General features: G+C 42.7%; 1 non-coding gene across 1 annotated transcript; it reads left to right on the top strand.

Moving 5' to 3' along the window:
• Positions 1 to 2783: 2783 nt before the first annotated feature.
• Positions 2784 to 2886, top strand: LOC127046055 (U6 spliceosomal RNA). Its single transcript, XR_007772921.1, has one exon. It is a non-coding gene; the product is annotated as a U6 spliceosomal RNA (small nuclear RNA).
• The last annotated feature ends 5991 nt before the right edge of the window (positions 2887 to 8877 follow it).

Raw genomic sequence — 8877 nt, forward strand, 5'->3', positions numbered from 1 at the left:
TTGCGCTTTGTACAAAATACTTAATACACGTTTAATTGCTACCACAGATTGGAACTCTAAGACGCTTGGGTCAAGAACCAACAAATCAAAAGAGTGTCCTATCTACTGGGCCGTCCTTGGGATTTATGGGGCCCTATGCAGTATTATTAAACTGGTACATCTATGCCTGACAGCAGCCCAGGGTCGCAGCCCGGGAGGGGATGGACAGGGCAGCAAAGGATAGTGAGCCACCAGGCCTGCCTCACAGAGTCCGAGAGTCACAGTTTCCTGCAGGTACCCTCTCCCTCACACAGAATGCACGGCACTAGCGCATTTGGCTTTCTGAATACGGCCCCTGCCTAAGGAGACTGCAGTGTGCACTAGGTGTGTGGGAGCCAACTCACTCTTCTTACCTGCTGTCATGGGCTGTGGGTGAAGCTACTGCTTGGGGAGGCTAGCTCCCCAGCCCACCTCTTCTGCCTGTGACTCCACCCATACTCCACTCCTGCTCAGCCCCAGACCCCACCCCCATTCTGCCCAGGCCCCACCTTCTCCACACTGTCTCCCTCCTCTCTTCCCTCCCCCCCTGCTCACCCCATTTCAGCCAAATCCCTGAACCCAAAAGAAGCAAATGACATTTGAAAAAAAAAAAACTCTTCTACAATTTCTTTCTAAAGAAAATGGAACATGTTTTCCACTGCATGCCAGATGGTGAAGACTTGACATACAGAAGGTACCTAATTAAAAGCACTAAAAACTTGGGAATAAAAAAATGTCAGTCACCGTTTGTTTGATATATCCTGAAGTTTGTCAGAGATTTATTTTCAAAAACTTTGTAGTAAAGACAAGTCAGCTGTCCTGCTGAATACAACTTTAAATATTATGGAATACATGATGCAGCTCTTCTGTGTTTTATATTTTCTTAATCGATATTTCTAAGATGATTTTATCTTTTAAATGTACACTTAAGCCATCGTAAAGTAATCATTCCAGATTACTACATATTTAACTCACTGAAACAAAGACATTATTTTAAATTATTTAGTCATAGAGGTTTAGCGTGTTCATAACAATGTTCACTGCTTTTAGAAAAAGGGAACATTAATTTACGTGTGTGATCTCCATAACAATAGACATGTTTATGAAATTTCACCAACTTTAAAAAATATGTTTCCAAAGATTTTAGGCATAAAGGATTTTATATCTTACTAAGGTACTGATTTTTCTAGAGGGTTCTCTTAAAACTAGTTAATCAGATAGTCAGAAGTAAAGAAAGGGAAACTCATTTGTCCCGCTATCAGGAAGGAAAGGAGTGTTGTCCCTTTAAGGGCTCTCTTCAACAGGGGGTGAAGGGCCAAAGAGATGGACAGCCAGGACTGGAAGATTTTGGAAGCAAGTTTTTTGTACTATTGTAATTAAAATTAAAATGTGTATTTTAGATAAGGCCGGTCTTTTGAAGGATTTATTTAAAAAACTATATGTCTGAAGATCCAAGCATTTAAGGCTAAAGATGAATACTCAAATTGTGCATCTAAAAATCTATGCATGGATTTTTTAGAGATGTGATTTTATAATCTTCAGCAATACACTAATAAAATATTTTTAAAGCAAATTTTAAACTAAGGTCCTGTAGACTAACATGTTCTGAGTAACTATTACAGTGATGCACAACTGCTTTTGTTGGTAAATTCAGAAACTGACAGCATAAACCTAGGGATTGGCAAATGCCTGTTAAATGGCTTCATTATCGCTTGAATGGCTCTTTAACAGTTTCAATGTTGTGCGAATAGGTCTGGCAGGCTGGAAGGCTCTCTCACTTTTAAGTACTAGATCCCCTAAGGAGTAAGAGTCACCAGGCTGCAGCAGCCAGATGTGGGAGCCTGCAGGAAGGGTCAGAACAGGGATAGGAAGAGATGGGAGGGTGAACGCTACTTTAGACCCAGGGGTGCCCCACGCAGTCATCTATGCCTAAGGACGGCCCTGCCTATCTAGACCAGGACACCTCCTTCTTGTAAAAATGGTAAGTTTGGAATTCATATAATTCCTTATCTCAAGAACAGAAAATTTGTAAAGAAAAGTGTTTAGGAAAGACCCAGTCCTGAAAAACAATGCGAGGATGTTCTTTACGCATATACCCCAAAAAGGAATGTGGAGATTTGTTATCAGAACAATAAATCTAGGTTGTAAAGAGGGTATCTACCATAGGCATCTACTCCATGGGTGCTCTGGGGCTGTAGGAAAAAAGTGGTGGGTGCTGAGCACCCACTGGCAGCCCCCTACCAGGACCTCCCCCTCCCCCCAGCACCTCCTGCCCTCTGTCAGGCCCTGTTGATCAGCACCTCCCCCTCTCTCCCAGTGTCTACTGCCTGCCACAGATCAACTGTTTTGCAGCATCAGGAGGCGCTGGGAGGAAGGGGTCAGGAGAGAGGGCACACCGCACTCGGGGAAGAGGGCGGAACTCGGCAGGGAAGGGGCAGGGAGGGAAGAGGCAGGGCAGGGAAGGAAGAAGCAGACTGGGGGCAGGGCATGGGTGAAGCACCCCCCCCCCCCAGCAGATTAGAAACTCAGCACCAATGGCCTCTACCAGCCCTCCTTTTCAAGAAAATTCTGCGTCCTTAAAACTTTAGAGAAAAATGTGTGTAGTAGGGAAATGTTTTGTTAAAAAACATTGATTATTTTTTAAATGTTGAAATGGCAAACCATTTTGAAAGGCATATTTGGAAGTATTTTAACTAAATGCAAGAAGAGTGTGTGGTTTCTTAATATCACTGCTATGTAAGTGATAAAAGGCTTTATGTACCACCCTGAAATGTAATCTGCAGCACATAGAAAATTGGAATGATACAGAGATTAGCATGGCCCCTACACAAGGATAACAACCACATTTGTGAAGCATTCCATCTAATACAGCTGATTACTCATGTAAAAAGCCATTACGTATAGAATAGTTATATTAATGCAAAATTAACTAATTATTGTCTGTGCTCCAGCAGCTCCTGCGCTCTGCTCAGGAAGACAAGAAGAATGAACTCTCCAAAAATTGTTATGAAGTATCAACAACTTCTTCAGCTTAAAGACTCTAAGAAGTACTGATTTTTTGAAAAGACTGTTTTTAAAGCTAAAATTATTTTATAAAGAATGAGTATTTTGCCTTTTTTAATTTCCTGTTGAATGCTAATAAGACCAAAGGAACATTTCCCAAAATGGACAGAATCAAAAGGAAATTCAAGAACTAAAAGTTATCTGAAACGTTCCCCAACAGGACACAGACAATAAGAAGTGTGCTGCGCATTCATTAAGCAGACTGCATATCAAAAGCTGAAAGTGTCAACAAAATCAACCCCTGAAGACGTGGAACCGACGAAAGAAAGACAGTAGCCAGCTTGAATCTAAACAAGCCTGGAAAAGGAGTGTTTTCCTATAATTTCATGAAAATAAGAAGAGTATAAAAAATTCTGAAGTGATCACCCATGCCACTCAGCTACTGTACTCAAACAGCATGCACTCCTCAGCTCATCCTGTCCATCTCTGCAAGCCAACTGTCACAGACAGCTAAGAAAAACAAAAAGACAACTCAAGAAGAAATCAACACAAGGAAAACCTCTAAGATGTCCTCATGGATTGGTAAGAGAAAATTAATTGACACACTGGCAAGGGATTAGAATTAATAACTTGTAATGATTTTACTGAGCTATGGTAATGATATTTTAACAAACTTAACAGATTCTCCTGTTAATCACCAAATGGCTATACCATGTATTCCTGGAAAACATACAGGGGCTAAACACTGGTAAACAGACAAGTAGCAGGATTTAAGATTCTTAATATTCATTAACAGGCCTGTTTGAAGATAGCTCCTTAAATGGCTTCTAAGTAACTGATTTAAATATTTTCTTTCATTTCATGGGATTTAGTTGCACTGACAACCAAGGCATTTACCTGAAGGCCAATAAAACAGGATTACCTCACTAACAGAATCTGAATGCAGAGCCTAAATAACAGCTGGATTGTTTCTGTATAACAGAGTGGAAAAAAAAACAAAAAAACACTAATTCTGAGAACCCCAGATTTGTGAGGTGGGCATTTAAAGGTCTGACTCTGTGTTAGTATCCAGATGTGATGCCTTGATATAGCACACTAGAGCCAAAACACTGCTCTTACAGCCATAAAAGCTCATTGATTTAAATGGGTTGCATGATTGTAATGAAGGGCCATAATATCACCATTTGTCAGTAAAATAAGGTATCCCATCTGTAATAACCTTAGTCCCAGATTTGGACCTTAGCGTCCAAAATATGGGGGTTAGCATGAAAACCTCCAAGCTTAGTTACCAGCTTGGACCTGGTACCTGCTGCCACCACCCAAAAAATTAGAGTGTTTTGGGGCACTCTGGTCCCCCTGAAAAACCTTCCCTGGGGACCCCAAGACCCAAATCCCTTGAGTCTCACAACAAAGGGAAATAATCCTTTTTCCCTTCCCCCCTCCAGGTGCTCCTGGAGAGATACACAGACACAAGCTCTGTGAACCCAAACAGAGTGAATCTCCCTCTCTGTTCCCAATCCTGGAAACAAAAAGTACTTTCCTATTCCCCCAGAGGGAATGCAAGGTCAGGCTAGCAATCCAACACACAAATCTCCCCTTGATTTCTTCCTCCCACCAATTCCCTGGTGAGTACAGACTCAATTTCCCTGAAGTAAAGAAAAACTCCAACAGGTCTTAAAAGAAAGCTTTATATAAAAAAGAAAGAAAAAATACAAATAGTCTCTCTGTATTAAGATGACACAATACAGGGCAATTTCTTAAAAGAATATTGAATAAACAGCCTTATTCAAAAAGAATACAAATCAAAGCACTCCAGCACTTATATTCATGCAAATACCAAAGAAAAGAAAACCATAGAACTTACTATCTGATCGCTTTGTCCTTACACTTAGAAACAGAAGACTAGAAAGTAGAGCTACTTCTCCAAAGCTCAGAGAAAGCAAACAGCCAGAAAACAAAGACAAAGACACTCAAATCCCTCCACCCAAAGTTGAAAAAATCCGGTTTCCTGATTGGTCCTCTGGTCAGGTGCTTCAGGTGAAAGAGACATTAACCCTTAGCTATCTGTTTATGACACCATCAATTTTTGTTTGAGGGAGTTTTGTGGCTAGCACAGGTGAGTAATTGCGTTTTGTTGTGTGTTTGGGTTATCATATCACCCACAGCATTTAGAAAGAAGTGGGTTTCTATGGAGGTCCAAGTATTTCTACTCCAGGCTCTCTCCAAAAGCTGTTACAGAGCTGTCTACCGTTCTGTGAAATACGACTCATATTGCAATAAAAAAAAACCCTTATAAAGCCATAGGATAAAATACCTTTGCCTTAAGGGCTGAATTACATTTTCAGCAGGTTTTTAGAAAGAAAAAAGCAAAATAGAGTCAAACTGAAGTTACACTGCAGTGGCTATAATGAGATTTCCTTCGCTATCAGTGCTGTGAAGCAAAGGTCATGGTGTTAATATTCCATAAAAGTTTGCAGCATTTAAGACATTTTAAAAAGTCCGCAGACAATCTCAGCCTTTGCATAGATTTCTCTCCAAAATGCTGAACGATGTTGTCAGCATGAGGTGGTTAGTCAACATTCTAAAGTCTGAGCAAAGGTCAAGGCAAATAAAATATGCTGGAAAACTGAGCCCAAGGGTATGGTCTGAAATGTGGTTCCAAACACAATCCATCAATACGTACTCTCTGTTCTATTACTCACATGATCGCCAACCCTGTTTCACCGTAAATCTGTGGTTCAGAAGTGTTCAAAAATTTCATGGTTTTGGTCATCTGTGTCAGTTACCAGCATATGATTTATTATAAAATATATTTTAATAGATCATAATCCTAACAGATCATAATCCAAATGGCAGATTATAAATCAGGTACCACTTGAAAATATAGTGTGATTATACCCAGGCTGGTAGCACAGCCTATTATTAAGGGTGCCTAACACCCCTGTTTTCAGTTGCTTTATAACTTTGCTATACATTAACCATTCAGGCGGAAGTTTTCTATGCCAGGTGTCTACTTTAGGCTGAACTTCTCTGGAAAATTTCTGCCCCCCCCCCAAAAAAAAAAAAAAGTATTCCTGAAAACAGGGGTAGGGAAAAATACATTGTTTTGGCCATATTACATTCTGATGACCTTCTCTTTGAGAAGCTTTAGTTCCACACTGCTGTACAGAAGAGACTTGAAATTTGGCAGGAGGTGCTTTTTATCATCCTGGTGAAAACTCGCCCAAGTTTGTCCAAGTTTTAAGCATCTGAAGAAATGCAGTTCGCACATGCTCAGTACAGACTACTAGAGCTTCACTGCTTAATCCCCTGAAGACTTCATCTGCAATGAGCATGCTCCAGTCTGGGATTGCAGGGGGCTGAGCAGGACTTTCCCTGCAATTGCACCACCCAGCTAGCTGCTCTAGGATCTACCCCAGGTCCAAGCACCAGAACTAAGAGCAGGGCACCTGTCTCTCCTGTGCTCCTGCTGAATATCAGGCAGTGAGGAGGAAGCTACTTGAATTGAATGCAGAGAAGACAAGAGCTGGTCCTTCTGAAGGGTGGGGAGATGAGAGAAGCTGGGGCTGGGAGGAGGAGATGGATTGGCTAGGCAAAGAAACTAGGGTTGAGAACCAGTGGAGCAGAGAAGAAGAGAGAGAGCTCTGATGGGAAGATGGTGCGTGAGATAAACTGGGACTGGCTGATCTATGCTTGGGACAAGGAAGTGGAGGGGAGCACTGGTATGGACAAGAATCCCAGAGAAGAAGAGTGGAGCCAGTGGGGATGGGTATATGGAAAGTGAAGGGGGTGTGATTGGAAGCAGGGGGATGGAGGTGCAGGCACAGATCAGATAAAGGGGTGAATGGAGGGAAGGGAGACATCAGATAAGGAACTGAAGGAGGCTGTGATAAATGCGGAGAGGGGTAGCTCCCTTTTATGGACACCCAGCCGGCCAGTAGCTTTAAAAATCTGTCTTAATAGCTGTTCTCTACTTGCTTTACCTGTAAAGAGTTAAAAAGTCTCACTGGTGTATGTAGGTAAAAGGAAGTGAGGGGCCACCTGACCAAAAAGAGCCAATGGGAAGGCTAGAACTTTTCAAAATTGAGAAAAAACTCCCCCTTTGTCCATCTGTGGGGGTTCTACTGGCTAGAGAGGTGGCCAGGGCTGGATCTACGCTGCAAGAAGCTTGCGGCCAGGCATGAAAAATCCTCAGTATCATACCTAGAAACTACTCATTTGAAACCCCAGATGTAAATAGATGAGGAAATGTCTAGGAAGACATGATTAGGCTTATCTCTTTTTATTTCTTTATTGCTTATGGACTCCTCTGTGCTAACCCCAGGTGCTTTTGTTTTGCTTGTAACCTTCAACCGGGACCTCAAGAAAGCTATTCTCGGTGCTTAATCCTTGTAGTTACTCTTTTAAAATCTAGCAATAGCCTGAGTTCCCAGATGTTGTTTAAAAAAAAAAAAAAAAAAAAAAAGGAAAATACAGGATTGGATTTCTGTGTCTTGAGAGGTTGTGCACATGGTTTTTTTAGTTAGCTGATGGCAACAACTGATTTTTTTCCCCCTCTTCTCCTTTCTCGGCTCTTCCCCAAAGAAGTGTGTGTGTGAAAGGGCTTGAGGGTACTCCACAGGAAGGAATTCCCAAGTGCTCCTTCCTGGGCTCTCAAAGGGGTTCTGCACTTGGGTGGTGGCAGCATGTACCCATCCAAGATCAGAGAAAAGCTGTAACCTTGGGAGTTCAATTGAAGCCTGGAGTGGCCATTATTGATTTTTAGAATCCTTGCAGGCCCCCACCTTCTGCACTCGAAGTGCCAGAGTGGGGAAATCAGCCTTGACAGGGACTCAGTAAACAAATAAGGTAGGGGTCCTATATACAACTGCCTTCTGCACTACACAACCTGGCAGGGCCAGCTCTACCATTTTTGCCACCCTAAGCAGCAAAAAGAAGCTGCCCTGACTGTGCCATCCAAAGAATGGACAGAATGCCACCCCTTAGTATGTGCCGCCCGGGCACATGCTTCCTCTACTGGTGCCTGGAGTCAGCCCTGCAACCTGGATTCATCCCCAGAGCAGGACCCCTGTGTGCTGCAAGAGGCAGAGATGTCAGAGCTCCAGTTGGGCTCCGCAACCAGCTGCCCACCAGATTCCTGTAAGGGAAGTCTAGCTTCTGGATCCCTAGGTATTTTAAGCCTCCCAGAGCCTGAATGGAGTCTATGCACTGCCTCTGTCTTGGGATCTCTAGGATCAATCTCAGGGAGCAGACCTAGACCCTCGGCTCAGGGCTGTAGCTCACAACACAATCTCTCCCAGAATCCCATCAAAGATGTGAGCCTTCTGAGTCAGATGGTACCTGTAAAGCAGGTAACATGGACACTTTGAACAGAATTCCAACACATTTATTGTTCATTTACTTAACAGAAAAAGCAGACAGTACAGATCATTTAGAGAAAAAACCAATACAAACAAATTCTAAATACAGGGCCCCTCACAAGCCCCCTCTTTCCTTGGGAGGCCTGGGACTATCTGGGCTCAGACAGAGAGGCAAGGGCCTCTGTCTCATCAGGCACCAGCATGTTGGAGTGCTTCTCCCTCATCATGGCTGGTTGTCTCCATCTTGCCAAGACTTCCTGTGTCATGACCCAAGTTCTCCTGTGTGATTGAGCCTGCTTATACATCCCTCACTCCCACAATGCCTTGACTCTTTTGTTCTGTGTCTGGTAAATTTCTGCTGCTCCCCTCATCTCCCCTCTCTTCAGGCAGAGAATGAAGTATCTTTTCCCCATCTTGAGCAAACTCCTTTAGCCTCTCTATTGTCCATTCAAAGCTCTGTAAGTATTCTCCATTGTCCCTGGTAGTTTGAGGAAGA

This window comes from Gopherus flavomarginatus, chromosome 2, assembly GCF_025201925.1.
Source record: "Gopherus flavomarginatus isolate rGopFla2 chromosome 2, rGopFla2.mat.asm, whole genome shotgun sequence".
In the NCBI taxonomy this organism is placed as follows: domain Eukaryota; kingdom Metazoa; phylum Chordata; order Testudines; family Testudinidae; genus Gopherus; species Gopherus flavomarginatus.